Source organism: Mchenga conophoros, linkage group LG20, assembly GCF_057382185.1.
Source record: "Mchenga conophoros isolate Kocher_MC1m ecotype Shallow Benthic linkage group LG20, M_conophoros_male_GT1.1, whole genome shotgun sequence".
NCBI classification, from domain to species: Eukaryota; Metazoa; Chordata; class Actinopteri; order Cichliformes; family Cichlidae; genus Mchenga; species Mchenga conophoros.
Genome location: NC_140545.1, coordinates 33390847 through 33416659, shown reverse-complemented (window position 1 = coordinate 33416659; position 25813 = coordinate 33390847). Strand labels below are relative to the sequence as shown.

At 43.0% G+C, this 25813-nt stretch overlaps 1 protein-coding gene and 1 non-coding gene across 3 annotated transcripts in view; one reads left to right on the top strand and one right to left on the bottom strand.

Annotated features, from left to right (window-relative positions):
- The first annotated feature begins 4620 nt into the window (after positions 1-4620).
- The window catches only part of ccdc120a (coiled-coil domain containing 120a), a 33362-nt gene continuing 12169 nt past the window's right edge, over positions 4621-25813 (top strand). Inside the window, exon 1 of one of the 2 annotated variants that reach the window (XM_085260108.1) lies at positions 4621-4883. The gene's annotated coding sequence lies outside the window, so the exon portion shown is untranslated. Of the gene's footprint in view, positions 4884-21621; positions 21830-25813 lie in introns of those variants that run through there. The other variant, XM_085260107.1, reaches the window with a different exon arrangement.
- trnae-uuc (transfer RNA glutamic acid (anticodon UUC)) lies at positions 15692-15763 on the bottom strand. Its single transcript has one exon. It is a non-coding gene; the product is annotated as a tRNA-Glu (tRNA).

Genomic DNA, 25813 nt, shown 5'->3' with positions numbered 1-25813 from the left:
TGCTCTTCGAACAGAAATCAGTGATTTCTCCACCTGACCCTTTCAGAATCAGCTGATTTGTAATCTACTGTAACTTATTCATATCTGAGCAGTGTAGCTTTTATGTCCCTGATGTCAAACATATGGTCTGGCAGCTAATGTTGGTCCTTCGAAGGGTGTTGGATGGCCTTGAAAAGAAAAAGAGTGTAAACTTTGGAGTTTTCTATTAAATAAAATAGGATCGTATAACAGGAGTAGGAACTGTTAATCTAATCTGAGCCGAAGGTCTCGGTCACCATCAGTTTTCCCAGTTTTCTTACATACCAGGCTACACCAATCCAAGTGCTGGATCAAGCATTAAACATAGTTTGGGGCTTTTTGAATCATTTTTAAATTTGTATCTCAGAAAAGACTCAAATTATGCAAAATAGTCTGCAGTTAAGTGTTTGCAGAACATAGAGAGGCTGATTGAAAGGAAGCCTGGCTCCAACAGCAGAGCTGTAATAATACAGAGAATTATACCTCCTTCAAAGGAGGAAGTCCGGCATGGATATTGGTTTTTGGTGTTCAAAATCTGGAACAAGAACAAACAAAATGTGACAGACACAAACAATCAACAAAAAGTCAACATGACTATTTAAAGTACTTTGTTTCATCTGTTTTACCAGGACGAAGAAATATTGAATTGCTTTTGAAGTAGTGCCTAAACCCGCCCTGGGAAAGAAGACACAAATTATACTGTAAATACTTTTACAGTATAACTGCGTCATTTTTACTGCTGGAATGGTTTATTCTTGCCTAACCTCAGGAAACCAGGAAAGGAGATTCACCTTTAGAAAGTTTTGTTTAAACCGTGATTGTGAAAGGGGTGAAAAAAGGCTCCATCGTTACCTGACTTGTTACTCGTGCCTACCTTTAAGTATTTGTAGGTAAACATGATTAAATTGAAATTCAGTTTAATTACGGGGCATTCACAGCCTTACTTGTGGGCCTTATTATATAGTGTTACATTTTTTTCCTTTTTGTTCATCACAACTAAAAAGGTATACTGTAATATTTCTAGCACAGTCATGAGGAAGCTGCTAACGTGAAAGATGATGACCACCAGTGCCCTCCATAATGAGGTTAAGCCACTGAAGGTCACTGCTGAAAAGGCTGGCTGTTCACAGAGTGCCGAATGGAAGCATATTGATGGAAAGTTGGGAAAAGTGTTGCAGGAAACAGTGATGTCAAGACAAGTTTATTCAAGAACGGTAGAACTTCACAAAGGGTGAAGTCGTTCCATAAAGAGCCGCCACACAGACGTCTTTAGGACAGGAAGCACACCTGTCACATTCCAGATACTCCTGAGCCTGAGACCACATCAGGAGTGTCTTGGCCTGGCCTGAGGAGAAAAAGATCTGGACTGTCCTCTTTTCATTGAAGTAAAGTTTGCACTTAATTTGGAGATCAAGATCTGGAGCTAGAATAGAGAGGCACAGACTGAAGTCTTTAATGTTTCCACAGTCTGATGGGTTGGTCTGCTTGATCGTGCCGGTGGTGGTCGGTCCAGTGTGTTCTATCAAGTCCAAAGTCAACAAAGATGCTAATTTCCTTTTCCTTTTTGGGCGTAAAGCACCAAAACAGCTACCTGTGTTTGAGCGGGCAGTCAACTCACCTGCCTGACTTGAGCCCCTCAAAGAATTTGTGGAGTATTTTCAAGAAGGCGAAACATCTGACCCAAAACTACAGCCGAGCTGAACACCTCCATGTATCACCACACGGGTGCAGTGATTTGTGGTAAAGGAGCCCCAAATGCTCTGTGTGCATACACAACTGATCAGAAGTTTGACATTTCATAATGGAGATCCTTTTTTCAATGATCGTAGGAAATATCATAATTCAAGATACTAGATGTCTGAGCCATACGCGATAATCATCAAAATTTAAACAAAATAAAAGGCTTAAAATGTTTTACTGTGAGTTTACCTGTTTTAATTAAAGTATAGCTGCTTTAATGAAATGAAATGTGTTTTAATTAAAGTATTAACTACACAACTTTTTACAGTATTCAAATTTTTTGGAGAGATGCACTCTTAAAGACGAGAGCCTGAAGAAGAAGATGCTTCCTTCCTCCCCACAACCGCTCACAAGAGATGGCCGCTCCTCCCTAACCCTGAGCCGGAGGCTCCTTCCTGTTGAAAGGGAGTTTTTCCTTCCTACTGTCACCAAAGCGCTTGCTCACATCATCAGACGCTGAAAGTCAGTCAAATAGTAATTGGAGTACAGTAGAGAGGAAGCAGCAGCAGATTTAAACATCATCTGAGCAGAAATCAGCGGAAACAGGAGCAGCTTAGCCTGAAGCCTCGTTGTGTTTCTGCACATGTGGGTGGTGGTGGTGGTAGGTGGGGAGCTATTCTTCTGGATTCGTCCCAGCGGCAGGATTATTCTCTGAATTAACCCTTCAGATGTGCTGCTCCGAGTCAAACTGAGATGCTCGGAGAATTTAGATGCACATTTGATTCACAGTTTGCCAGATGTCACCAGAGTTTCTGTTTCCACGTTTTCTGCAGGTCACCTTCTGCTCATATTCATGTTTTTAAATATTGCTCACTGAGTAAAGTTCAACCTAAAATGATTTGATGGGTTTTTATATTTTTTCAACAACATATTTATATGATTAACAATCAAAACACACATTTAGGTACGTACGTATTCAGACAGTATTTGTAATTTTGGCTCTGTAGACCATCACAGTGGATTTTAAATCCATCAGTCACTGAATTACTTTAAAGCCTCTAACAAACAGGGCAGACGGTGTTCAATAATGGCTTTAATCCTCGTTCAGGAAATGCAGCAGTTTTGTTAAACCCCTGGAAATAAAGCTGGAAGTCTGCACTTCAATCACATCTCGAGTGTTTGACTTGAAACTAGAGATCCAGCCTGTTACAGAAAGCTGTTTTTCATGACTTTATCACTGAGTGAAGTTGATTTTTCGTGATCCCTGTGGTTCACGTAAAGGTGAAATGACTTGTTTTCCTTTGTGTTTTCAAGCTTACATATGATTTTTCTTCACCAGCTGATCACACAGACCTACTGCCCCGGCCTCCGTCAGAGCTGGAGCTGTTCCAGCATTCATCATGTGGAATGGGAGGGTTTCCATCAGAGTGATCGTCCCTGGCTTCAAGTCTCTTCTGGCACACAGACATTCATCTCAGTAAAAGGAGGAAATGTGAAGAGACTGCACTGGTTGTGATGGAAAGTGTTCATATCATTTTCACTGATGCCTACAAGAAATCGGTATTTATGTATACAGTCTCTTGGAACACGTTCCAGCTTTTACGTCAAAGTCAAATGAGAAAAGGAAGCAAATTAAAGGAACACTTTTGCATACCTGACAACATCAGGGCATGCTCCTAATGAGGCTTCAGAGGTTGGTGTGTGGGATCTCCTCCCAGATCTGGACCAGGCCTTCTCTGAGCTTCTGGACAGTCTGGATGGCACTGTCCCAGAGGTGAACTATTGGATCTAGAGGATGCCGGGGTCTCAGCCCACCCTCATGAAGTCTGTTGCTGATTGTTTTGTGAGAAACGTTCTCACCGGTGGCCTGCTGGAGGTCATTTTGTAGCTCTGGAAGTGCTCATTGTTCCTCCTTGCACAAAGGAGCAGATACTGGTCCTCCTGATAGATTAAGGGCTTTCCACAGCCCTGTCCAACTCTCCTAGAGTAACTGTCTGTCTCCTGGAATCTCCTCCATGCTCCTGAGACTGTGCCACAGCAAACCTTGTGGTAATGGGTGAAATCCTGGAGGAGTTGGACTACCTGTGCAAGGTCCAAGTATCGCTTCATGCTACCAGTAGTGACGCTGACCCTAGCCAAATGCTAAACTAGTAAAATACAGAAAAGATGAAGAGGGTAAAACCATTCCTGTTTTTGGGGTTGTGTCATTGTTGCTCCGCTGTTGTTAGTTTCATTAATGCCAAAGCAGATGAAACTAATTAACAACCCTCTGACCACATCAATATACCTGGCAGTTTAACTGACCTGATGCTAAACTCTGATTAAAAAGTGTTGCAGTGTATAACACTGACAGATGAGCACTGGTCAAATACGTTTCATCGCTCCGAAAAGAACAGAGCTGGAGACAAAGCAGTTATTTTAAGGCTGACCACTGTTACACATTATAGAACTGTCCAACAGTGCAGTCTTATTAGTCAGACACAGTAACATGAATAAGAACAATTAAAAGGTTTTTCTTTTCTTTCTTTGAGAAACCAGATGAGTCGCCCCCTGCTGGTCACGGAAAAGGAAGGCACTTCATCCATCCTTTATATCCAGTCTATGACCTTCACTAAGACGTTTTTTAAAACTTAGTTTTTGGCTGAAACGTGTTTTATAAATCAAGTTGTGAAAAAAGCGTGGTGTAAGCAGACTGATGTAGGTGTGCGGATGGCTCTACATCAGATACAGTTTCCTCTGATTATCGTCGCGGATGGGAGGTGAAACATAAACTTAAAGAAGTCCAGAGGCTTCTCTTTCCAAGCTCCTTAGACTACGATGACCTGGATGACTGAGAACCTTCACAGACACGTCGCGTTGTGAAACATGAAGGGACCTCCTGCTGGAGTCGGGCGAGGGCGTGCGCATGCCCGCCGCATGGTGCTGGCGTCGTGAGCGCGCCTCGTGCTGCTGCTGCTGATGGAGCTTCACTGAGCACAGAGAGTGGCCGCCGTGTCGAGGAGGAGGATGAAGAGTGATGAACAGAGTGTCGACCCTACATGACTGATCGGATCGCTGCACGCGCGAGGCGACCGTCGGCGTCATCAATCGGCGCGCAGAGTCCAGCTGATGTGAGGCTGAGCGCGAGCCGCAGCGGGAGACAATCAGCTGAGCGGCACCTGGACGTTGTGACGGAGGAGCTGCAGGTAAAGGGTCAGGCCAGCAGGTAGGAGCTCTGTCTGCGCACACGGCCCCGGCTGGCTCCCCGCCGCTCCGCCAGACTCCATTCAAAAAATCGCTGTTTTTAGTCTGCATGTCTGCGGGCTGCAGCCGAGCTGCACGAGGCGGTGCCGCGAGTCCACCTAGCCTCTCTTTAACAAATCGGGTCACAGTTCAGAGGGCGGCGGCGGGAGGAAGGCTGGGCCGGGCTCGGAGGTGTGCTCTGCAGCTGTGCCAGGTTTTTCCGCAGAGACAGAAAAATCCTGAGTGAGGCTGATTTTAACACCGAAGCCGCTGCGATGATGAGATCTGACAGCAGTGTTGTTGTTGTGGCTGCGCGTCACACCCAGCGCCACGTGCTGCCGCCGCTGCTGCTCCTGCGCGCGATGTTACATATCGGTTTGTAATTATTTATTAATAATTATCTAATGAAAGGTTGGAGGGTTTTCCCAGTTTTCCTGCTCAGGATCATAAAACACTGACTTGACGGACAGACCCAGGGTATAGTGTGTGTGTGTGTGTGTGTGTGTGTGTGTGTGTGTGGTATATGCATGTTTGTACATATATGTCGGGGTTCATCTCCTGTTTTCTCTTGAAACCAGTCCCTGTCTTAAACATACATTCTCGCGAGTAGGGGGCGACTTACCTGGTTTCAATGGAATAGAAGTCTATGAGAAAACTTCTCCACTTCCTACCTGATCTACGAGCCCAGCAAACACATTCTTGATGAGTTTATTGGCTGTATCACTAGCTTTAGGTCTTAATAAATAAAACATGATATTTGCTTTGTAAATTACAGCCCCTGAAAGGAGCTGGATGTGCTTTAAGCCATAAGGACATAAAGACAAAATCATGATAGGGCCTCGCTTTGAATATCTAAATTAAAATGTGACACACGCAAAAAACCTGAATTACTCCAAAAGTTATTTTAGTTAACCAAAACTAAATTAAAAAATAATTCTGAAGAAAATATCTTTAGTTTTATTATTTGTTACTTTGGTAAAATCTGTTATCTGCCATATATGTCTACAATACTGAGAGTCAGCTGCCATAACTCTGCAATAAATACAGTAATAATTCAAACAGAACTATATCATAAAATGTGCAAAATAAGAAAAAGTTATGAAAGCTTTAAAATAAATTTTTACGGAGTACAAACATTTGCATCTGAAATATAATGAAGTTGCAGCAGAAACCGTCCTAACACAGAAATACTTAGAAGTACATGAAAACTGCACCTCTGTAAAGTACTTTCTCCTTCATGCTCTCATCCAATGGCGTTACTAGTACTCTCTACAGTACTGCAGGTGGGCAGAGCCCCCACGGCTGTGATGGCGGTAGAACCATTATTTTGACCTCCTTCTTTCTTTTCCCTTATTTTTCCTCCCTCGGATGTGCTCCCTGTGCAGTCGCTTTGGGACACACACACACACACACACACACACACACACACACACACACACACACACACACACACACACACAGACAGCTATTCTTGCTGTCCTGCCTTGTGTGAGGCTCAAAATGAGCCTTCGGGGAGCCACTGTAAGCAGGGCTGGTCCACATATAGACACAAATACTGGTTTGTCTGCCTGAACACAAATCTGTGCATCCTGAGGATGAACAAAAATGTCACCAAACTGAAGGAAAACCAAAGTCATGTCAGTTAGATGTCCTGATGTGTTCCTGGTTTGTTCAGAGTATAAATTAAAACCAAATAGACCAATCAGAGAGGAGGTAGATCCGTGCTGCAGATATTTTTTCCCAGACTCTTTATTAACGTTTATTACAAACAAGCAAAGAAACAGTGTCCTGCTTCAGTGTTGATGTAAAACTGAGATCAGAAGTCCAGCAATGAGTTCAGGAGCAGCTCGGTGACTTCATTCATCCGATGTGAGGAAAAAACTCAATGAGTGTTGAAGCAGATTAATTTAATCTGAGGAGATTTTCTCACATTAACTCAAGCGGCTCAGAAGTGGATTAGACTCCTCCTGAAGCTTAGGCACGAGCTGAAGCCCACAATGAAACAAAAACCAGAGTGAAGAAGAAAGCCTGACCTTAACACAACTGACATGCTGAGGCATGACCTGGAGAGCTCTGTTCAATTAACACATCCTAGAAATGTCGATAAACTGAAAGGAACAAATCAAAGTTTTCAGTAAACTCTAACAGAGGCTGTAGCTGCTAATGGAGCTTTATTCCTTTTAAAAAACTGTGTGTTTAGTCAGCTACAAGCTGCAACCTCCACATCAGAAACATGAACTGCAGTTCCTCGAGCAACACATGAGGCTAGCTCTAAAAGCAAATAACTCCCCATATACTGTATATAAAAGATGGACGTAGCCACCTTTGAATTACCATTAGTTCTGGAATCCGGATTTTGAAACCTCAGTGTTACTGGTTGAGATCATGTTGGTCTTTTAGGGCAGGAAGTTACCATATTTACACCACAGGGTGGAGTGAAGCTATTAGCTAAAACTAGTTAGCTTAATTAGCAAGCTGCGTCAACAAACTGTACGCGTACGATGCAGAGATAACCGTTAATTAGTTCTAATTAACCAAAAATGAAGCATAAATGCTTTGGATGAACTGTACCACACAGCAGGACACTATGTTTGTACATATAAATGCATTAAAACTGCAGTGAACAGGCTCCATGCAGCACCTCCAGCTAGCTGCAATATAGCTATGTGAACAGTGATTAGCCATGCTCCCTAGCTTAATTACACAGGTGTATGAGAGGTAAAGAAAAAAATTACACCTCTTAGAGTTGTTATAATGGGGGAAACTATTCAAATCACTGTACTGGGCCTTGATACTTTCTGCTGTTAGCACCACATAACATGCATGTTAACATTACTGCATATACATCCAGCTCATGTAGGACTTCTAGCCTCAGCTAATGTGTAGACCTCGTCTCTGCTTCTGCCTTTAAGACACAAAATGTCAGTGAAACAAGCAAACAAACAGTAACGGAGACAACAAAGACAAAAACCGGCCTGCATGATCACGCAGCACTCCGCCCTGTTGTCCTGATTTTGTCATCACTACGGGCTCTGATGCTGAGGCATCAACATGTTGAGTCCACTCACAGGCGGCGTGACAGTGGCTGTGTTCAGCTTTTACAGATGACATTAGATCACATTTTGAGTAATCAGTGGGGAAATCCTGGTGATTCCAGCTGGCTCACTACACGTTTACGAGTTTGCAGATTGACTGTGACACCGAGTAAGCGACTTTATCTTGTTTCGTGGATGGAAAAGCGTTGCAGCAGTGTAGTGTTGTGTAGAAGTGTTGGTAGCAGGCTGAGATGTGTGCAGGACGCTTATTTCTGAGAGCAGGATAATGGGAGCTGAGGGGGACAGACTTGTTGTTTTGCTGCAGGAGCAGATGGATGTTTGTGTGTATGTGTGTGTGGTAATCGTTGGTGTGTGTTTCCTGGAGTTTGAACTCTCTTCTTCTGCTGTTTGTCTGTTTCTGTGCTCGCTCCATAAAGCAAATTAAAACTGAGAGAGAGAGAGGAGGATTAGAGGATTTAACGTGCTGGTCAGAGCTGAACATTAAATCTGATGAATTCAGATTTTTCTCTCAGACTCACGGCCCATGTTTACTGTATTAATGAGGACCTTCAGGCTGCATGTGGAGCCGGTCCTGCAGAACACCAAGTCTGAGTCTGATCACTCTGACGGGCGTTTGCACCTGCACAGAGGTCGGTGTGTCCACGTTCGAGTCCGGTTAGGGTCAGCTGAACCAGCCTTCAGCTGTGTGCTTGTTTTAGGAGAGCCTTGAAGCTTCTGCTGGAGACAGTCAGCAGAAAGCAGGCAGCTCGAGGCTTCTGCGTTTGTTTTTCACCGACAAGAAGCTGTCAGAGCAAAGTGATGCAGAGACTTTGCAGCATAGAGCCATAGAATAAAATATAAAAATTGTTCTTCTTTTATTGATTTTTCTTTGTATACTTTGCTTTTTAATTTCTTTACACTTGTTTTTTTCTTTTCGTTTTGCTGTTTTGCTCCTTTTTTCACTTCTTTTCACTCTTTCTTTCCTCCTCTCTCTCTGTTTTAGTAAAGCAGCTTATTCCGTTTCAGGCTCATGGCGGCATCGAGGGAGCCGAGGCACTCAGGCTCCTCTCTCTCTCTCTCTCTCTCTAGTAGCCTCCTTCAGCTCCTCTTAGGGGATCCCCTGCCACTCCCGGCTCAGCGGCAAGTGTAATCCCTCCTGAGAGTCCTAAATCAGCCGCGGGCACCCCGCGCAGGTGGCTGGAGAGAGTTATACTTGTGGTTTTATTCTTTCAGTCATTACCCAAAGTTCATGAACATGGGTCAGTGTGGAACATGAGCTGACATGACTCGCCTAACCGAGCTTCCTTTACCTTCTCTTTATTTGACCTTTAACCTTTTTATCCTGTTTAAAGTTCCTTTTTGATGCTTTGCAGTCGTTTCTGTGTGAACTGATATGTTGCTCAGAGAGATTCAATAAGATGGCCTTAGTTTATTTAAACAGGAAGTGATGTCAGATCCTCTGCTTCCTGTCCTTCCAGATGTCACCAATTCACTCGGACACCACAGATGTTTCAGATGCATAAAGCATATAGTCATGTAGAAGAGTGGTCCCCAATCCCAGGCCAGTCAGTGAGTCGTTTGGTACCAGGCCGCGAGAGTTCAGGCTCGGGTGTGAAATTGATGGTTTTCAGGGTTTTTACCATCTTTACAGTTAACTCGGTTTCCCTGGGTCTTTTCCTGTGTGTTATGAATAAATCTCCTTTTTTTGGTGCCTGTACTGGTTTTATTTTGTTGTATTTATCCGCGACACCTTAAACGCCGGTCCATGAAAATATTGTCGGACATAAACTGGTCTGTGGCGCAAAAAAGGTTGGGGACCGCTAATGTAGAACATCTGCAAACATCTGGTTTGAGATTAAATGCTGTTTCGTTGATTACATTATTGATTATAATGCAAGGACACGCGGGGAGAAAGGAGCAAATGATGCAGAAGGTTACGGTGATAGGCGGGGATACGGAAACACTCATCAGCTGATCGAAGGTGCACGTAGTGTGAAAAGTGAAGGTCACGTGGAAGCGCATTGAACCTGCCTTCTTTCCAATGACCAGCAGGGGGCGACTTGTCTGGTTGTAAAAAGAAGTTTGATTGTATTGAAGTCCATGCAAAAAAGACCCTGCAGCTTCCCTGGTCTCTTTGAACTCAGTAAATTCTTTTGGTCTAGTTTATGGTCCAAGTCGCTTGTTTCAACTCTTATTTATTACGACACGAGGTTTGTGCTCTAAATTATGGTCCTCATTAATCCCAAGAAAGACAATAAGGTTTGGTATGCTTTAGGGTCAGCCGCAATGAGAGTGCAGCATTAATCACGTCCACAGTAAAAGCTGAGAAAAATTTTCAGCTTGAGGTTTTGAAGTCATGACTGTGCCTGTGTTTGTTTCTTATATTCAGTTTGTGCAGAGTGAATGTGTGCTGCAGAGTGAATGTGTGCTGCAGAGTGAATGTGTGCTGCAGAGTGATGGGTAACAAGTAAACTGCTCTGAATGCGATCAGGACTTCACAAACCAGAAGTCCTCGGCTGTTACTGAGCGATCTGCAGGTGTGATGGTATTCATCTCTTTGCTGTTGCTCCTTCTTCTATCCCCAGCTCACGCCTTCATCGCTGTCAGCCGCAGGCAGCAGTGAAGAACATTTCTCAGGCTTCATGTTTGTATCTGTGGCTGTTTTCCGTTTTCCTCTCTCACGTGCAGAATCTCTTGTCTTGTCTCAAGCATGGTCAGAGTAGAGGTTCTTCCTGTGTGTGGATCTGTCTTACCTGCACTGTTCTCACATGGGCAAATATCAGATGTGTTAAAGGCAGTTTAATATGTGATCATATGTCAGGTAGTCTCTAGAAGAGGTCAGGGCTGCAGTGCATGTGTGAGCCAAGAGGGGCAAGAGTTAGACCCCGTGTTTGCCCAGAAAGGTGCAGGTTTCAGTGAAGCACTCGCTTTACTACGCTGTCATTTCAACGCGTCCCCCAATTATTAATTTTAGTTGTTTCCATGTGTTTATTTTAGATTAGCATGTAGCATGTGTGAGCCAGACGGGAAGCAGAAGTTTGTCCTCCATGCTGTCCTGAAAGATGCAATAAAGCTAATTCAAACTGGATGAGCGTGTTGACAGATGGAGAGAAGAGCAGCGCCTCTTCTCCTCACTAGCCCAATTAGATTTAGCTAAACTTTGCCTTCACCAGTATCTTTAAGTTTCTGGCAGGCAACGTCTTCTACTACTACACCCACTCATGAGGACATCACCGTCATTTATCCTTAAACCCTGCCGATGTTCCAGGTGTCAAAATACCAATAAGACCCAGTGACAGTGCTGACAGACTCCACACTCAAGTCCTGTTAGGATCAGCAGAGCTCAGCCTTTCCCAAAGCTTCAGCAAGATTTAAAGAGCCTTCAAGCTTCAAGGAAACACCGTGGTGAGTCTGGTTCTCCCGGGAGCAGATGATGCAGGTTTAAAATCAAAATATTTTGGGTCAAAATGAACAGAAAGTTAATTCAGGAAGATTCAGGGCAGCAGTGCATGTGTGAGAGCAGCTTGGAGGGGCAGGAGTTTGTCCCTGAGTTTGTCAGCTTCAGCACCGAGCCCACGCGCGCTCCGGCAGTTCAATAAATGTTATTCAAACCGGATGACAGTGCTGACAGATGGAGAGAAAAGCAGCGGCACTGAGACGGCTCTGCTGGCTTCAGTTCAACACGAAGATGTCTCAGATTTTATTGGATTTGTTTTATAGATCCGAGTCTTTTCTCGCTGACGGGAAGCAGCGTTTGGTGCAGGAATGTTTTTTTGGGAAAACAGACGCTGGATGGGATGATTTCATCCCGACAGAAACCGTCTCCTCCGTGTTTCCTTTGTCTCTCCTGTTGAACTGATCGGAGAATTGTGTGTGCACGGCGCTCTAGTTAACGCCGTCGTGTCCCTGCCTGTATCAGCATTAAAGCCATGTGATGATCTCAGAGAGCGAGGAGGTTTGGATGCTGCTCGGCTTTGTGAAGGACGCGTCCCGCAGCTCAGCCCGGCCCTCACAGAGACACAACAACACACGCGCCCTCCAGAGAATACACACATGTAGTATTGATGAAGCTGGTGCCTCTGTGCCTTTGAGCCAAACACACACTGATTCACACACTCAGCACCTGTGTGTGTGTTTCTTACAGTGCGTGTGTTTGTGTGTGTGTGTCGAGGATGAATGTAGGTCACGCTGCTGATTCTCTGCACAGCAACAATGCACAAAATCCCAACTCTGAATACTCGCAGTGGATTGGTTGAGAGATCCAGCCAGGCAGCCAATAACCTTTCAACCCCCAGGCACTGTCTGTGTGTGTGTGTTTCTGTGTGTGTGTGTGGATAAATTTCAGTTTAAAAACCGTGGTAGTGAGGACACCTCTGCCTGACGGGGTCAGACCTTTTTAAAGACTCTTTTCAGATTCAGAGTTAGTGTCCTGGTTTTATCCGCTGAACGATACAGCGTGGCGTTCAGGTGATGTCGCAGTGACATCGCACATACAGCAGCTCAGAGGGCGGAGCCACGGATTGACACAGAAGACCATTTACAACTCCCCGAGACCCCTGCTGTGACACACGTCCAATCAGAGAGCTCAGCCTCTGTCTCTGTGCTGCTGCTGGTGAGGTTACAGGTTGACCTGAAAGTAACACAATCACAGGTCCTGGATCAGTTTTTCAGTTTCTTGGGTCAAACGTGCTCGGAGGACGGCCTCAGATACTTTTTCTTTATCGTCACAAGTTATATATCTCTTCAGTTCAAGCTCTGTAGCAAAAAAAAGAAACAGATTTTATGTCATGAGACGTCAAGTGTGTTTTTTTTATCCATTTCTCAGCAAATTGTTTGAGTCTCCTAGAAAACCCGAACATATTTGGTGAAGTTTGGTTTTAGTCATTGCTAACTTGTCTCGCTTGTACAACTCATCACTGCTTCAGTTTACTGAATTCTCAGAACACAATAAAGCAGTGTATGCACAGCGTCAATGTCACCCTGCCGTGACTGCCTGATGCTGACCGAGGCCGGGTGGGCTGTTGGCAGGCTGCGTGTCCCAGCTGTTCCTGCAGACTTGCATGGACCAGGAGCACCACCTCTGATCTGATTACTCGTGGTGCAAATCTGACTCGACAGAGATGAAATGCTCCAAGCTGTATTTGTGCCATTCTTGCAGCAGCACCCCGCCCTGTGGCCCTGTCAGAAGGACGGTGCAGGCGTTCGTAGATCAGAAGCATATTAAATCTCTTCCTTGGCCAGTGTGAACGCCTGGGACTCTCCCGGTCAGCATGTTCATTCCAGCAATTCCTCAACTACAGATCTGGACAGTTACATTTTTTCATTGCATACTTCATATTTAGCATCCTCTTCATACACATATTATAGTGTTGGTCTATAAAATCCAAGCTAAGCTAATTAAATCTGCAGCATGCTGGTCCGGTGGTTAGCGCTAGCACCTCACACCACGAAGGTCCTGAGTTCGAATCCAGGCTGGACTTTTTTTGCATGCAGCTTCTTTTCTGTGAACTCTGGCGTCCTCCTGGAGTTCAAAGACGTACATGGCGTTACGTTCATTTGTGCTTCTAAATTGAACATTGGCGTGAACAGCGACCTGTCTGCGGGATGTACCCGGCTTCTCAATCTATGATAGCTGTGATAGGCTTATCTCTGCTGTAACATTGGACATTTTAACCTGGGACCCTAAGACAACTTATTTGGTTTTGGAGTCTGCCTCAAGCGGCCAAAGGCGGAACTGCAGTTTTTGGTACTCGGGCATTAGCTACTAAAGGGGGGCTAGATGGGTCCAAATCAATTACTCCAAATATCTATACTATTGATACCAACGCTGGTATTGATATTGGATTGATAGTAGTGAGATATGATCGATATTTTGTTTCTATCCTTGAAGTTCAGATGTAGCCACTGAATTGTGTTAAATAAATATAAATAAAATAAAATATACCTCAAACATACACTATGAAAAATGGAATTTGGAGAAAATTAGTTTTATAAAATCACACTTTTATCTATTCTGATATCAGAGCAGATTCATCTGAAGAAACAAAAACAACACACACACACACTGAAGTACACTGGTCTGCTGTTTTATCTGCAGTTTCATATCTCATCTAAACATCAGCTGTTTGAAGTTCTCTCTCTCTCCCTCTGGGTCAGAGTCTCTCGCCCACTCTTATTTTCTACCCCCGGCGGTGTCAGACACAACAAAACAGAGACCCTCGTGGGGAAAAAAGATGAGGGTCGCGTCCTGTCACCAGTGTGCAGTGTGTGTGCATTTCCAGCAGGGGGCAGCGGCTGCATCACCTCGCCCTCTCTGACCCCATTTAGTGCAGGGAGCCTCAGGTGTGTTATGGGAAATGTAGTACTATGATGACCTGACCTTCACAGACAGAAATGTAGCGCTCAAAGCAAATGAGGTCCATCTGCTTCATGCAGGAGACACTAAAGCTGTGCAAAGAGTTTATAAATAAAAATGCTTTTAAATACCAAAAACCACAGAGTGACACTGATTACAGCATTTCTACAGTTAGTGTGAGGTCACGGCTCCTCCTTCCCACAGCATCTGCATGTGTGCCCTCTGTACCCTCTGTGTGAATCCAGTTTCTCATCCACGTTCTGTATTTAGACGCTCAAAGTATTTGAAATCTCCGCAGTGAAGCCGGTGTTTATCTCTCTCTGTCTCTGTGTTTAATGAATACTCTCTCTGCTCCTGAATTAGAAGCCGGCTCTCAGCAGCTGCCCTGATTGGTCGGTGCCAAATTCCACTGTGTTGATTCTCCAATGGACCAACTTAACCACAGCTCCCCATAAACCACCTTTATCCAACAGTGTCATCTGACTTTTCCTGTTAGAAACATGCTCAGTTCAACTTTGACAGACCGTCGAAAAGCAATAATACAATTCAGTGTAACGCTTAAGATTCTTCTACAGGAAGCAAAAAGTTGCTTACTTGTTTTTATCTCATCATTAACAGCAATAAAAAGCATCAGGTTAGAGTGGCAGGGGTGTTAAAATTGGGGAGGGAAAAAATAATTTTGTGGTTAAAGTCAAGAAAAATCAGTAGAAAACCGTCTAATGTCAGTCAGTGGTGTTCTTCACTCTCAGTGGTAGTTGCTCAAGTTGCTGACCTGAAAGTTAAGATGTTTACCTCAAGTCCCGCCCACTTTGTGTTGTTATTTCACCAACAGTTGCTTAAAGTGGCCAAATATTGTTTACTTTCTCACTGCCATGTTGCTCCGAATCACCTCCATTGTGCTAGTTAGTCAACATCAGCTAGCTTAGCTCTGTCAGCCACACTATAAACAGAGTTTACTAAGAGTGTGGCTAAACTATCTCTGACTGTTTGGCTCAACAAAGCAACATGTGATTTCCCAGCAGGGGTGAAGGGGATTGGCCACCTCTGGTCCACATGAGCCTAGATCTGCTAAATTATTTTGATCCCTGGGGGGACTAAAGATGTACCCCCAGTCCTGGTTTTTAGAGCTGCTTGAAACAGTCTACAGAGCAAAGAACAGTTAAGGGCCCCTTTATACCCACCGAGTGGTGAACAGCACCTTACGACAAAGGTTATACCAAAGTGACGCCATATTCACTGAAATAAGAGACGTAGAGCTTTTTATTGTCATTGTCATTATTTGTATCTTAATTGCCCCTTGGGGATAAATAAAGTGTCTCTGATTCTGATTGTGCAGTTTCTTGCACAGCAAATTTGGGTAAAAACTCGAGGAAAAAGGGGGTTCCCATACCGGGAGTCGAACCCGGGCGGCCTGGGTGAAAACCAGGAATCCTAACCGCTAGACCATATGGGACAAGCTGCAGTTTGTGCACCAATACTTGCCAACACTTATTTGTTGTGTGAGATATTTTCTAAGCGGTGACACCTAACATCCAGGAGAATCTAACGGCAAACGAGATGATACTGGGAAATCATCTGATTTGTCATTAAGCCACTAAGCACCAGTGTTTCAGTGTGAAAACTACTGTCAACCAAACAAAAGAGAAATTGACTCACTTCGAGAATCAGTAGACTTACAAAAGATCCTGGACATACTTGTGCTGCATGACTTGCCTGATTGGTGACATCGAATTCCCTCCAAAGGTGAGATCTACAGCTTCGTCTTGTTGGGCTGACAGAGAGGAGCAGACGCACTCCTGTATGAACGAATGAATCCTAAATAAGCAAATGAAAAGTCCAAATAATCTATTAATAAGGTGCCGATTTACAAGCACAAATCCAGCCAGTTCATTTCAATAATCACCAATAATCTACCACAAGCAGCTCAGATTTGTTAGTTAAAAAACAAAAAGGCCTGATGAAGGAGCAAGAAACTAAAATAACATAATATAAACATGTTTTCTCTCTGAAAGCTTCAATCAATGGGAGGTAGCTGAAGGAGAACCAGTTTCTTCTGTTAGAAGTGCTAACCATTCTGATATTAAAAGGCACTGTGGGTTTTTCATAAAGGTTTCCTGATTAAAAGCAAGTCTGCCATAAAAACCTGAAATCTGTGTTTAACAGCTGACCCGAGACTTTTTACTGCAGGACTCTGAACGAGTTAGCGTGTTATTAATACAACTCCACGTGTGTAAATGTAGCTCTGGTTTTCTTTTTCTTTTTCTCCTGCATGCTGTGGGCAACACACGAGGAGAGCTGACACAGATTCAGACGTCATTTTAACAGGTTTAAGTCATGCTAATTGCTGCATTTGGACAGACATGTCAATATGTTATGTAACAGACCAGTGCTAGAGCAGATTTATGATGTTGCAGAGCCCTGTGTGTGTGTGTGTGTGTGTGTGTGTGTGTGTGTGTGTGTGCGCACTGCTAAGTAGAGACTCTGCAGTTCTCATTATGGACCGATCTCTGTGAATCACCCTGTAAACATCAAACTTGCTGTGAGTAATAAGTAATAAGTATTCATGGCACATGTGCAGTTACTGGGGAACTAATTGTTTATTAAAACCTAACAAAAGTCATTTCACAAAGATGGCTGTTAATCTGTTTCTTAAGATTTTGCTGTTTTTTAGCAGCTGTTAAACTTGTTAGTGAACGTTAAAGCATCAACTGCTGGCCTGAAACAGCTGAAGCATGTTTTTCCAATCAGTGTTAACTCTAACTCTGCACCACCGTCCTTCACTTTTAGATTTCAGCCTGCTGTAGAATCACGTTTGATCATTTGATAAAGCCTTTGACATGTTTCATGTTTTTTTAATCAGGCAGCTTGAGTGAGATTAAAACCTTCGGGAACAATGAACAGAAAAACAGCAGAAGAACACAATAACCAGAGAGGTCATAAAAAACAGATGCAAATATAATTAAAATCATTTAATTAATCTCCTTGAACTCCAGGGGGAGTGCAGATCTGCAGTTTGAGGGCGGTAAAAATAAAAGGAGCTGCTTTTCTTCACTTGTGCCGCTGATGCCTTTGCCAAACAAGGAATAGCACACCCACATGTGAGACAAGACGCTGGTGTATGAATGCAGGAAGCAGCGATATCCTCCATCTGTGTGGTGGGTTGTTGTCCCTGATGCTTAAAAGCTGTCAGGTCATTCGATTCAGTACATTTTCCTTCTTCTGTATTTGCCCCATTCATGGAAATATCTCTTCAAAGTCTGATTGCTCCTGATGATATAGAGGTTTTATGCTAAAATCAGGGTTTTCTTATTAATCAACCAGATTGTAAAGTATCAACTAACAGGTGGCTTCAAAGCAGGACTGCAGAACAAACACACAGTAGCAATGTGTGTCTTTTATATTTTCTGTGATCCAGGAAGATTAATGTAAAAAGAAATCATGCCTTGTATGCAGGGCCGGCCCGTGGCATAGGCCGTATAGGCAAATGCTAAGGGCGCCGTCCATCAGGGGGCGCCACGCCAGTGCCACAAATGTTGAAAAAAAAAGAAGTTGGTACTATTATTTCTAAATACAAAAAATAATTCCACGTTAATTAAAATGCAAAGTAAAGCTTATTTAATATAAATATTATTTGTTACAACATTACACTACACTGCTGATGTAGGGGGGCGCCACCTAAAATCTTGCCTAGGGCGCCAGATTGGTTAGGGCCGTTTCTGCTTGTATGGATGTTATGAAGGCAAAAATTATCCATAGACGGCAAAATATTTTTTGCAGTAGGATCTAAACTACAGGACTGACTCACTTTTGAGGTCAGCCTCAAGTGGCCGTTACAGGAACTGCAGTTTTTGGCACTTGCAGCTTTACCTTAAGTTATTTGAATTATCTGATAGAGTCTGCTTGCTTTTAATGTGAAGTAAATATCTTTTACATCATTTACTAGCTTGATTTCTTGGCTGGGTGTGAGTTGCTGCACAGACTTGCTGATTCATGGCTTCAGATCTTCTCAGTCTGACAGACAGATTGAAAGTACAGCATCACCTCTCAGCTTTGATGGCTGCTCTTGATGTCATGTTTTACAGTTTAAATACTGGGCAGTACTTCAGTCAGCGACCCTTGTTTGTGGCTGTGCTCATAAATACTTTAACCAGTGTAACCAGTAAGCACAGTAGAGCCAGTTTGTGTGGCTTCTGGGCTGTTTATGTATGAATAATGAGAGTGTGCTGAGGCACCGGCTCCAGACAGGCGCTTGGTGGGAAAAATGGGAAAATCTGTGTATGAGAGAAAAGCCGACCTGCAGGAAGTCTGTAAGTACACATCAGGAGGTTTTTATTTCCCAGAATTCCCTGCTTCTGTCCTGCTGAGCTGGAGAATGTGAGAACAGACAGTTACAGGAGGAGTCTCAGTGTTTGTCTGTCTGAGTGTGAGAATGCCAGTGATTTATGTGTTTGTGTGTGCCTTTTGTTCTGCTAATGTTGGTGGGGGTGGGCACAGCGCTATCAAAACAGCTGGAAGCAAAGAAACAGTTTTCTGATGAGCATCAGCTCTTTGTCCTCTTAATTCATTTATTTTAATTCAATAAAAAAGTCTCACACATGTCCAGCAATCAATACACAAAATAGGATTTCATCACATGAAGAAATTGTAGAAAAATGTAAAAATAAAGTAACAATTTGACAAAGAAGTTCAAATTTTATTTATTTACTTTTTTAAATAAAATAAATCTTTTTTATTTGTCATCATCACAGCTTTTTTTTAGGATCTTCACACTTGTAGTTATTTAATTTTTTATGTAATTTTTTTATTTTTTTATGTAATTAAAGTTAAGTTTTATGTAATTCAATTTTTTCACCATAATTTTTCAACGTTTATAATATAAAGTATCAATGAAAATGACATAAATTTTCATATTACTTTTATTTTTAATGAAAGATTTTTTTTTGTCATGAGCGTTTTTCATAAATAAACCTGAATATAGAAAAGATTAATAAAAAATAAACTGTCCAAATGTCAGTAATAGATTTTATATTTTATGTTGATTAAGTTTTTATTGACACATCTGTTAATTTCTGATGTTTCTGTGTTTCTGGGGCAGAAATCGATCTTTGAGTTTTGGCAGATCTCACAATCTCAAAATACAGTCCTCCAGCTTCCCGTCTTTAATGAAAATAGACCCACATTAGAATCAGAAAACCTTCATGAGGCAGAAAAGAAACCTTCAATCTGCTGCACTTCATCAGGATGTTGCCACTTTCAAAATAAGAGCAGCAGGACAGAGTCAGGAACAGCAGGAGAAAAAATGGAGCTCGTATGAGAATAAAATAAATGTAACGTGAACAAATGTTTTTATTTCTTTTTATTTATATCATTTATTTTGTCTAAAGATAACAGACAACTTACCAAACAACCAACTTTAACTTGTATCTTTAGGCACTTACTGGCGGTCTGACAGGTATAAAATTATATTTTTGTAACAACAAGGTGACTCCAAACAGCTATTAGCTGAAAACTTTGCAGTGTCCTCAAAAGATTTCAAATCGTCGGCAGTGTGTACAGAGGAGGTCAGCAGAAAATTACATTCAGAGTTTGATCCACCGTGCAATACCATTTGGAAAGCATCTGAATAGCAACAGCTCCATTTTTCAGCATGCGAGTGATCCGAGACACATCGACAATCAGTCATGGATTGGCCTCCCCAGAGCTCAGACATCAACACTACTGAAGCAGTGTGGAGTCATCTGGACACCAGAACAACAGGCAGACAACATCCAGAGAAGAGCTTTGAATGTCCTTCAAGAAGCCCGGGGAAATAGTTCTTAAAACTACTTAAAGAAAATACAGGAAAGCTGCGTATGAGAGTTCAAGAATAAAGGAATAAATAAATAAATAAAAAAATGCCACATACTTGCTTCAAACTCAGTAGAATTGTACAAACCCTGTTTTAGCTTTACACTGTGCTTTAGTTTATGTTTGGTTATGTTTCAGTAAATCCCCGGGTCTCATTTCAGTAAGATTTTAAGATCCTCCATCATCTCTGCTAAACTTTAAAACACTCATTTGAAAGCTTAAGATTAGTATCATCAGTAAAACTGATCAACCACCCCAGGCAACAAGGTTTGCACCTGGTGGCGACCGAATTTTTATCTGCCGTTAAATGTGTTAAAACCTTTCTGACAAAACTGGTCACCATTCTTACCATGAGATAAACCAGTGCCCGAAACATCTGAGTCCACATGGAGTCATATTCATGCTGTGTATGAAATTTAAGCGTATTTGTTGTTGATCAGGATTCCCAGAGGGATCCAAACACCCTTCCAATCAAAAGTAGGGTTAAGCTTCAGGATACCTGTCTGCCAGACTGACTCTAGTGGGAGTGGGAGGTATGTTTCATTCAGAACATGCCAATGTAACTGGGAGATGTTTCCCCTGTTCCAGACACCTTAAGTAAGTGTGGTGTTAGCAGGGTTCAGAATTTGGGGTCACCATGTGTGTCATGTAGCCTTCAAATAGTTCCCGTGCTTAGCATACAGCTGGAATGAGTGCTTATGACATATAGACTTGTTTTTAAATTCTTACCTTTTAAAAATACATCTCAAACTTCTGTGCTGCCATAAGGCGCTGCTGCTAGCGTACGTTGGACTTTTATCCGGTCTTAAGTCTGACGTAATTAGCCGCCCAAACTCCGCTTCAGGTCCCAAACGAACACTGCGGCGTCACTGAGAGTTAAAAACTGCCTAAATTTTTTCATCTTTAATAAAATGATCAGTGTGGCTGCTCTACCAGGGGTAACTGTTTAACATCCAGGCATCCATGAAAACAGAATTTATGAAGTTTAACTGAGTTTGAAGTTAGCAGGGAGTTAGCTCGCTAGTTTCCATCTAAAGAGGATATATCACGTTCTCACTGAAAAATTAAAACGTACAGCTCTGCTGTCACTTCTGACATAAATGAAGACAGAAAACTAAAAAGCAGTGACGTTTATAGGGTTAGTGAATTTAGAGTAGCTGGTATATAATGATGTCCTAGCTACACAGCTATGGTTTGCATAATATAAACACATTAGCACAGTGAAGCTGGAGGATGGATGCTAACTTTTTTCCACTTGATAAAAGTTAACGTGAGGGTTCCCGATGGTTACGGACAAATGCGATCGCATTTGTAAATGGACGCAGTTCATGACGTACGCAGTTCATACGTCATCGCTTAATCGAATTCCCGCGGAGATGTGAAACGACTTCCTTTTGTCGTTTTATTTTGACACGGCAGAGCGGAAGTGGAGGGGTGGTGACAGCGGAGAGCTTGTTGGTGGGACTCAGCTGAGAGTCAGAGAGAGCGAGTCAGAGCTCAGAGACGCTGAGAGGAGAAAAGCGGAGTTTAACTGGCAAACGGGCGGGTTGATCCGCGGGACTGAAGCTGTTTTAATTCCCTTTTCTCGGCTCCTGTTGTGGATGTGCCCGTCCTGAGGACAGCTGGAGCTGGACCACACCTGGTCTGCAAACAGGATGGTTCAGACTCGCAGGTATTTACAGCCTTTTCACCGCTGCTGGTTCGCCTCTGGCCTTACCTTCGTTACTTTCCTGGATGGACTTTCGTGCAGTTAAATAAGTTATGAAGTAAATAACTGATAAAGATGAAGGTCCCGGTATTATAAGAACTTTAACGCCAGAACAAAAGTAGGAAAATCAGAGAATAAAAAAATGGAAAAAGTTAAATGAAAATAAATGTCTGCACTTTCTTTAGAGAAGGTGCTGACTCCCTTTAAACGTCTCAGAACAGCTAATAGATCTCAATAAATTAGCAGATTAATTATTCAGTTGATGCTGAGATTTAGACAAAATATAGAATACTGATTATCTAAACCCGACATTTAATTAAAAATTGTGCAAGGAGAACATAAAAAATGTTCTTAAGGAAAAACTGTTCCTTTTCAATCTGATGACGTTTCACACAGCTGGGACAGGAGCAACAGAAGACTGGAGTAAGATTAAAAAAATCTATTTACTTTTTTTTTTTAGATAATTAGGTAACATTGGTAAAAAGAGAAGAGTGTCTATTGTGTGGTTTATATGTTCACCTAACAGGCGAAAGCTCCCCAGTTTGATCCCAGGAGGAGACACCAGTCTCTTGAGGGTCACACTGGGAAGGAAGTCTGCTGGGTATAAAACGAAACACAGAGTAAGGTGAGGTCCTTCATTAGAACATGTGTAATGAAGCTACATGAAGGTAACATTTCATAAACTTTGGGGGTTTTATTATCTACTGTTCATGACATTGTTAAAAAACTTCATTGCTGACAGAGACGAAGCTGAAAACCTTTGCTGTGATCTTCAAGCAGCATTACAGACACACACGATTCTGAAGTGGAAATCAATGCTCGTGCTCAGGAACAAGCCATAAACGATCTGAAGAAACGCCGCTGCCTTCTTTTCATTAACGATGGACGGAGGCAAAGTGAACGCTGTCGCGCTGCCCCATCAAAAACCTGCTGGAAGCAGCTCATCCGACTTGTTATCGGCACAAAGTTCAAAGCCGGCATCCACAAGGATGCAGGTATCACCACATCTGTGAGGGCAACATTGACGCTGAACAATATGTGCAGCTTTTTCAATCTTTTTTTTTTTTTTTAGAGAAGGTGTTGCTTTTTTCAGTAACTCAAAAACCAAACCGCATTCTGCACACGAATAAGGGAAACTGTCCGGCTGCTAAACCGGCCTGCCTGCAGTCCGGACCTGTACCAGCTGGAGGATTATGAAACAAAAAACTGCAACAAAGGAGACCTGAAGTAGAAGAATGGGAGGCATGCAGCGAGCAGTGTCAAAAGGGAGAGGTGATGAATCACAGCGGGGAACTTGTTCCGACTTTACTGGAGCTTGTTCCTGGCACCGAATTAGAAATGGGCAGATTTTTATTTGAAAGTAAAAACGTCCAAGTTTAAACGTTTCCTGTGTCACCTTTATGCAGTAAGAATTGGGCTTTAAAGAGTTTCAAATGAGTGTGTTCTCTTTATTTAGTGGACGTCTGTGGCTGTGACATGGTGTGGAACAAACCTGTGGTCCTTCTGGACTCTCCGTCAGGAGTCAGCTGTATGCAGGTGAACGTGTGGCGGATGTCTGAATTTTAAGCCGGTCCGTGACTGAGCTGTACTCAGACTGCTGGTGACTTTTAGAGGAGAGTTGATGGTTGATGTGTAGGTGGGGTGGACAGAATAGCAGGAACAGACTCGTGTGAACCCGCTGCTGCTGCGAGGACACGATCGGTGAACTCTGGGCAGCGTGATTTATATGTTCGCCGTGTTTCTCTGATTTCCTGCCTGAGTTTGGTGAGATGAATGTAAATGCAGCCGAAGCCGTGGTCACGCAGCACCGATCCGGTACTGGACCGGAGAGGGTCTGAGACGTGGTTCAGTTCCTACTGAGAGTGTTCGTGATAACAGGATTAGTGCTGCTGTGATCTCCTGGTTTAGTGTGAGGGCAGAGAAAGGACACGCACAGAGCATCCATCTCTCTCTGCTGAATATTTAAATCCTGTATTTGCATCTCTTTGTCTGCAGCTGCAGCCTTTCATCACCGTGTGTGTGTGTGTGTGTGTGTGTGTGTGTGTGTGTGTGTGTGTGTGTGTGTGTGTGTGTGTGTGTGTGTTCAGTATGAAGTGCTGAGCCTCTTCTGTGCATTTGATGTGTTAATCTCTCTCATCTTTAAATGTTCGATTTGTTGTTGACTTGTTGGGCTCATGAGCTCCTCTCTGTTTACATCATGTTGCTGTTAGCGGCGAACGTCAGATCCTGATTGGCCCGACGTGTTTCTTCTGGTTCTGGTCTTGCTCTGTGGGCGAGTAAAACTCCACAGTTGTGAGTCTGAGCAGAATCTGGAGGACGAATCCTGGAGCACGTCCAGCATGCTCAGGATATCTTTGCCTTATCTGGCTTCACTTAACCTAAGATCAGCAGTCAGCAATCACATGAAGGCTGTTATCAGCTGGATGTGTCAGCTCAGGGTTTTCAGTCTAACTATCAGCATCTTGTCACAATCACAGGAACAGGTCTGCTGGCAGCGTTTCACAAACAAAGATCAAACTGAAGTATTGGAAAAATATGAATCGGCAGCATGTGAGAGGTGGTTAGTTAAGCTGTAGTTCATTTAATGCTAGAAACAGTAATCAGGTACACTGCTCCTTCATTAATACAAGGGAAGAACTGGCTTCAAGTACAGATGTGTAGCCTGTTGCTTGAATAAAGGTTATTATGGTTATTCAGCTGCAGCCTTGTTGGTTTTAAACGGTCTGAGAGCAAGTGAAGAATTTTACCTGCAAGATGAACAAATACAAGGTTTAGGTATCCTGTTTTAAGGAAATATGGCAATTATTAGGCTTATAAAACAATGAAATATACTTGGAGTCTTCTGGGTCGTGGTGGGGGAGGTGGGGGGTCACGAGTGAAGGAATAATTTGCTTCTGTGAATCTCTTTTTTTATTGGTTGTCATTCAGGAAAGACAAAAACCTTTGATCCTCTTACTCCCTGAGCATGGAAGTCTCCAGGATTTTTTTCCAGAGGACTGATTGGCTGGTAGTTTTACGCACGTTATCTCGAGTTCTCAGCTCAGTTAGGTCTGCAGCATAATTTCCAATAATTCAACTAAAGTTTTATTTATAGAAGACCCCAACAATCAGACAACCTCTATGAGCAAGCACTTGGCAACAGTAGGAAGGAAAAACTCCCTTTCAACAGGAAGAAACCTGTGACAGAACCAGGCTCAGGGAGGGGCGGGGCCATCTGCCACGACCAGCTGAGGGAGGAAGATGGGACGAAATGACAATGATGCGCGCTGATAAGAAGTGAACCAACCATCTATTTTCTTAACCACTTGACCAGTTCACGGTTGCAGAGGTGCTGGAGTGTGTCCCAGCTGTCATTGGACGAAAGGCAGAGCACGTCCTGGACAGAGTGCCAGTCTGATGCACGGCTAAGAAGTGACCCACCTTTGTAACGTTGAAGGCGCAGGTTAAACCTGAGGTTCAGTCCTCACAGTGCAGACCTCTCGGCCCAGACGCATTGAACTGTAGAGATTCATGACTAAAAGTGCACAAAGGCAGAAACCTGTGCATTTTCTGTTTGACTTATAAAGCTTCACGTGTGCTTGGTCCTCTTTTTGTGAATTCCAATCATTTTGGAGTGTTGTGCATGTTCACGAGCATCATTCATGTTTTCACATTTAGCTGTGAATGAATGTCATGTTAGGTCAGCAGCAAAGAAGAAGCACAATATAAAGGCGAGACATTCAGGAAAAATGAGTTTTGGGTAATCTCAGATCTGATGCCACAAGCGGATGAAAAACTACCGAAGGCACAAAATAAATGGAGGCAGCAGCTGTTAAAGCGCCACGACTGAAACAAAAGAGACGACGAAGTGTGAATCTATCAAATTAAATCCGTTTAATTACAGTTATTAAATCATTTACAGAAGAAGGTAAGGGTTTAAAAGAAGAGCTGCATCGTTTTTAGTCTTCA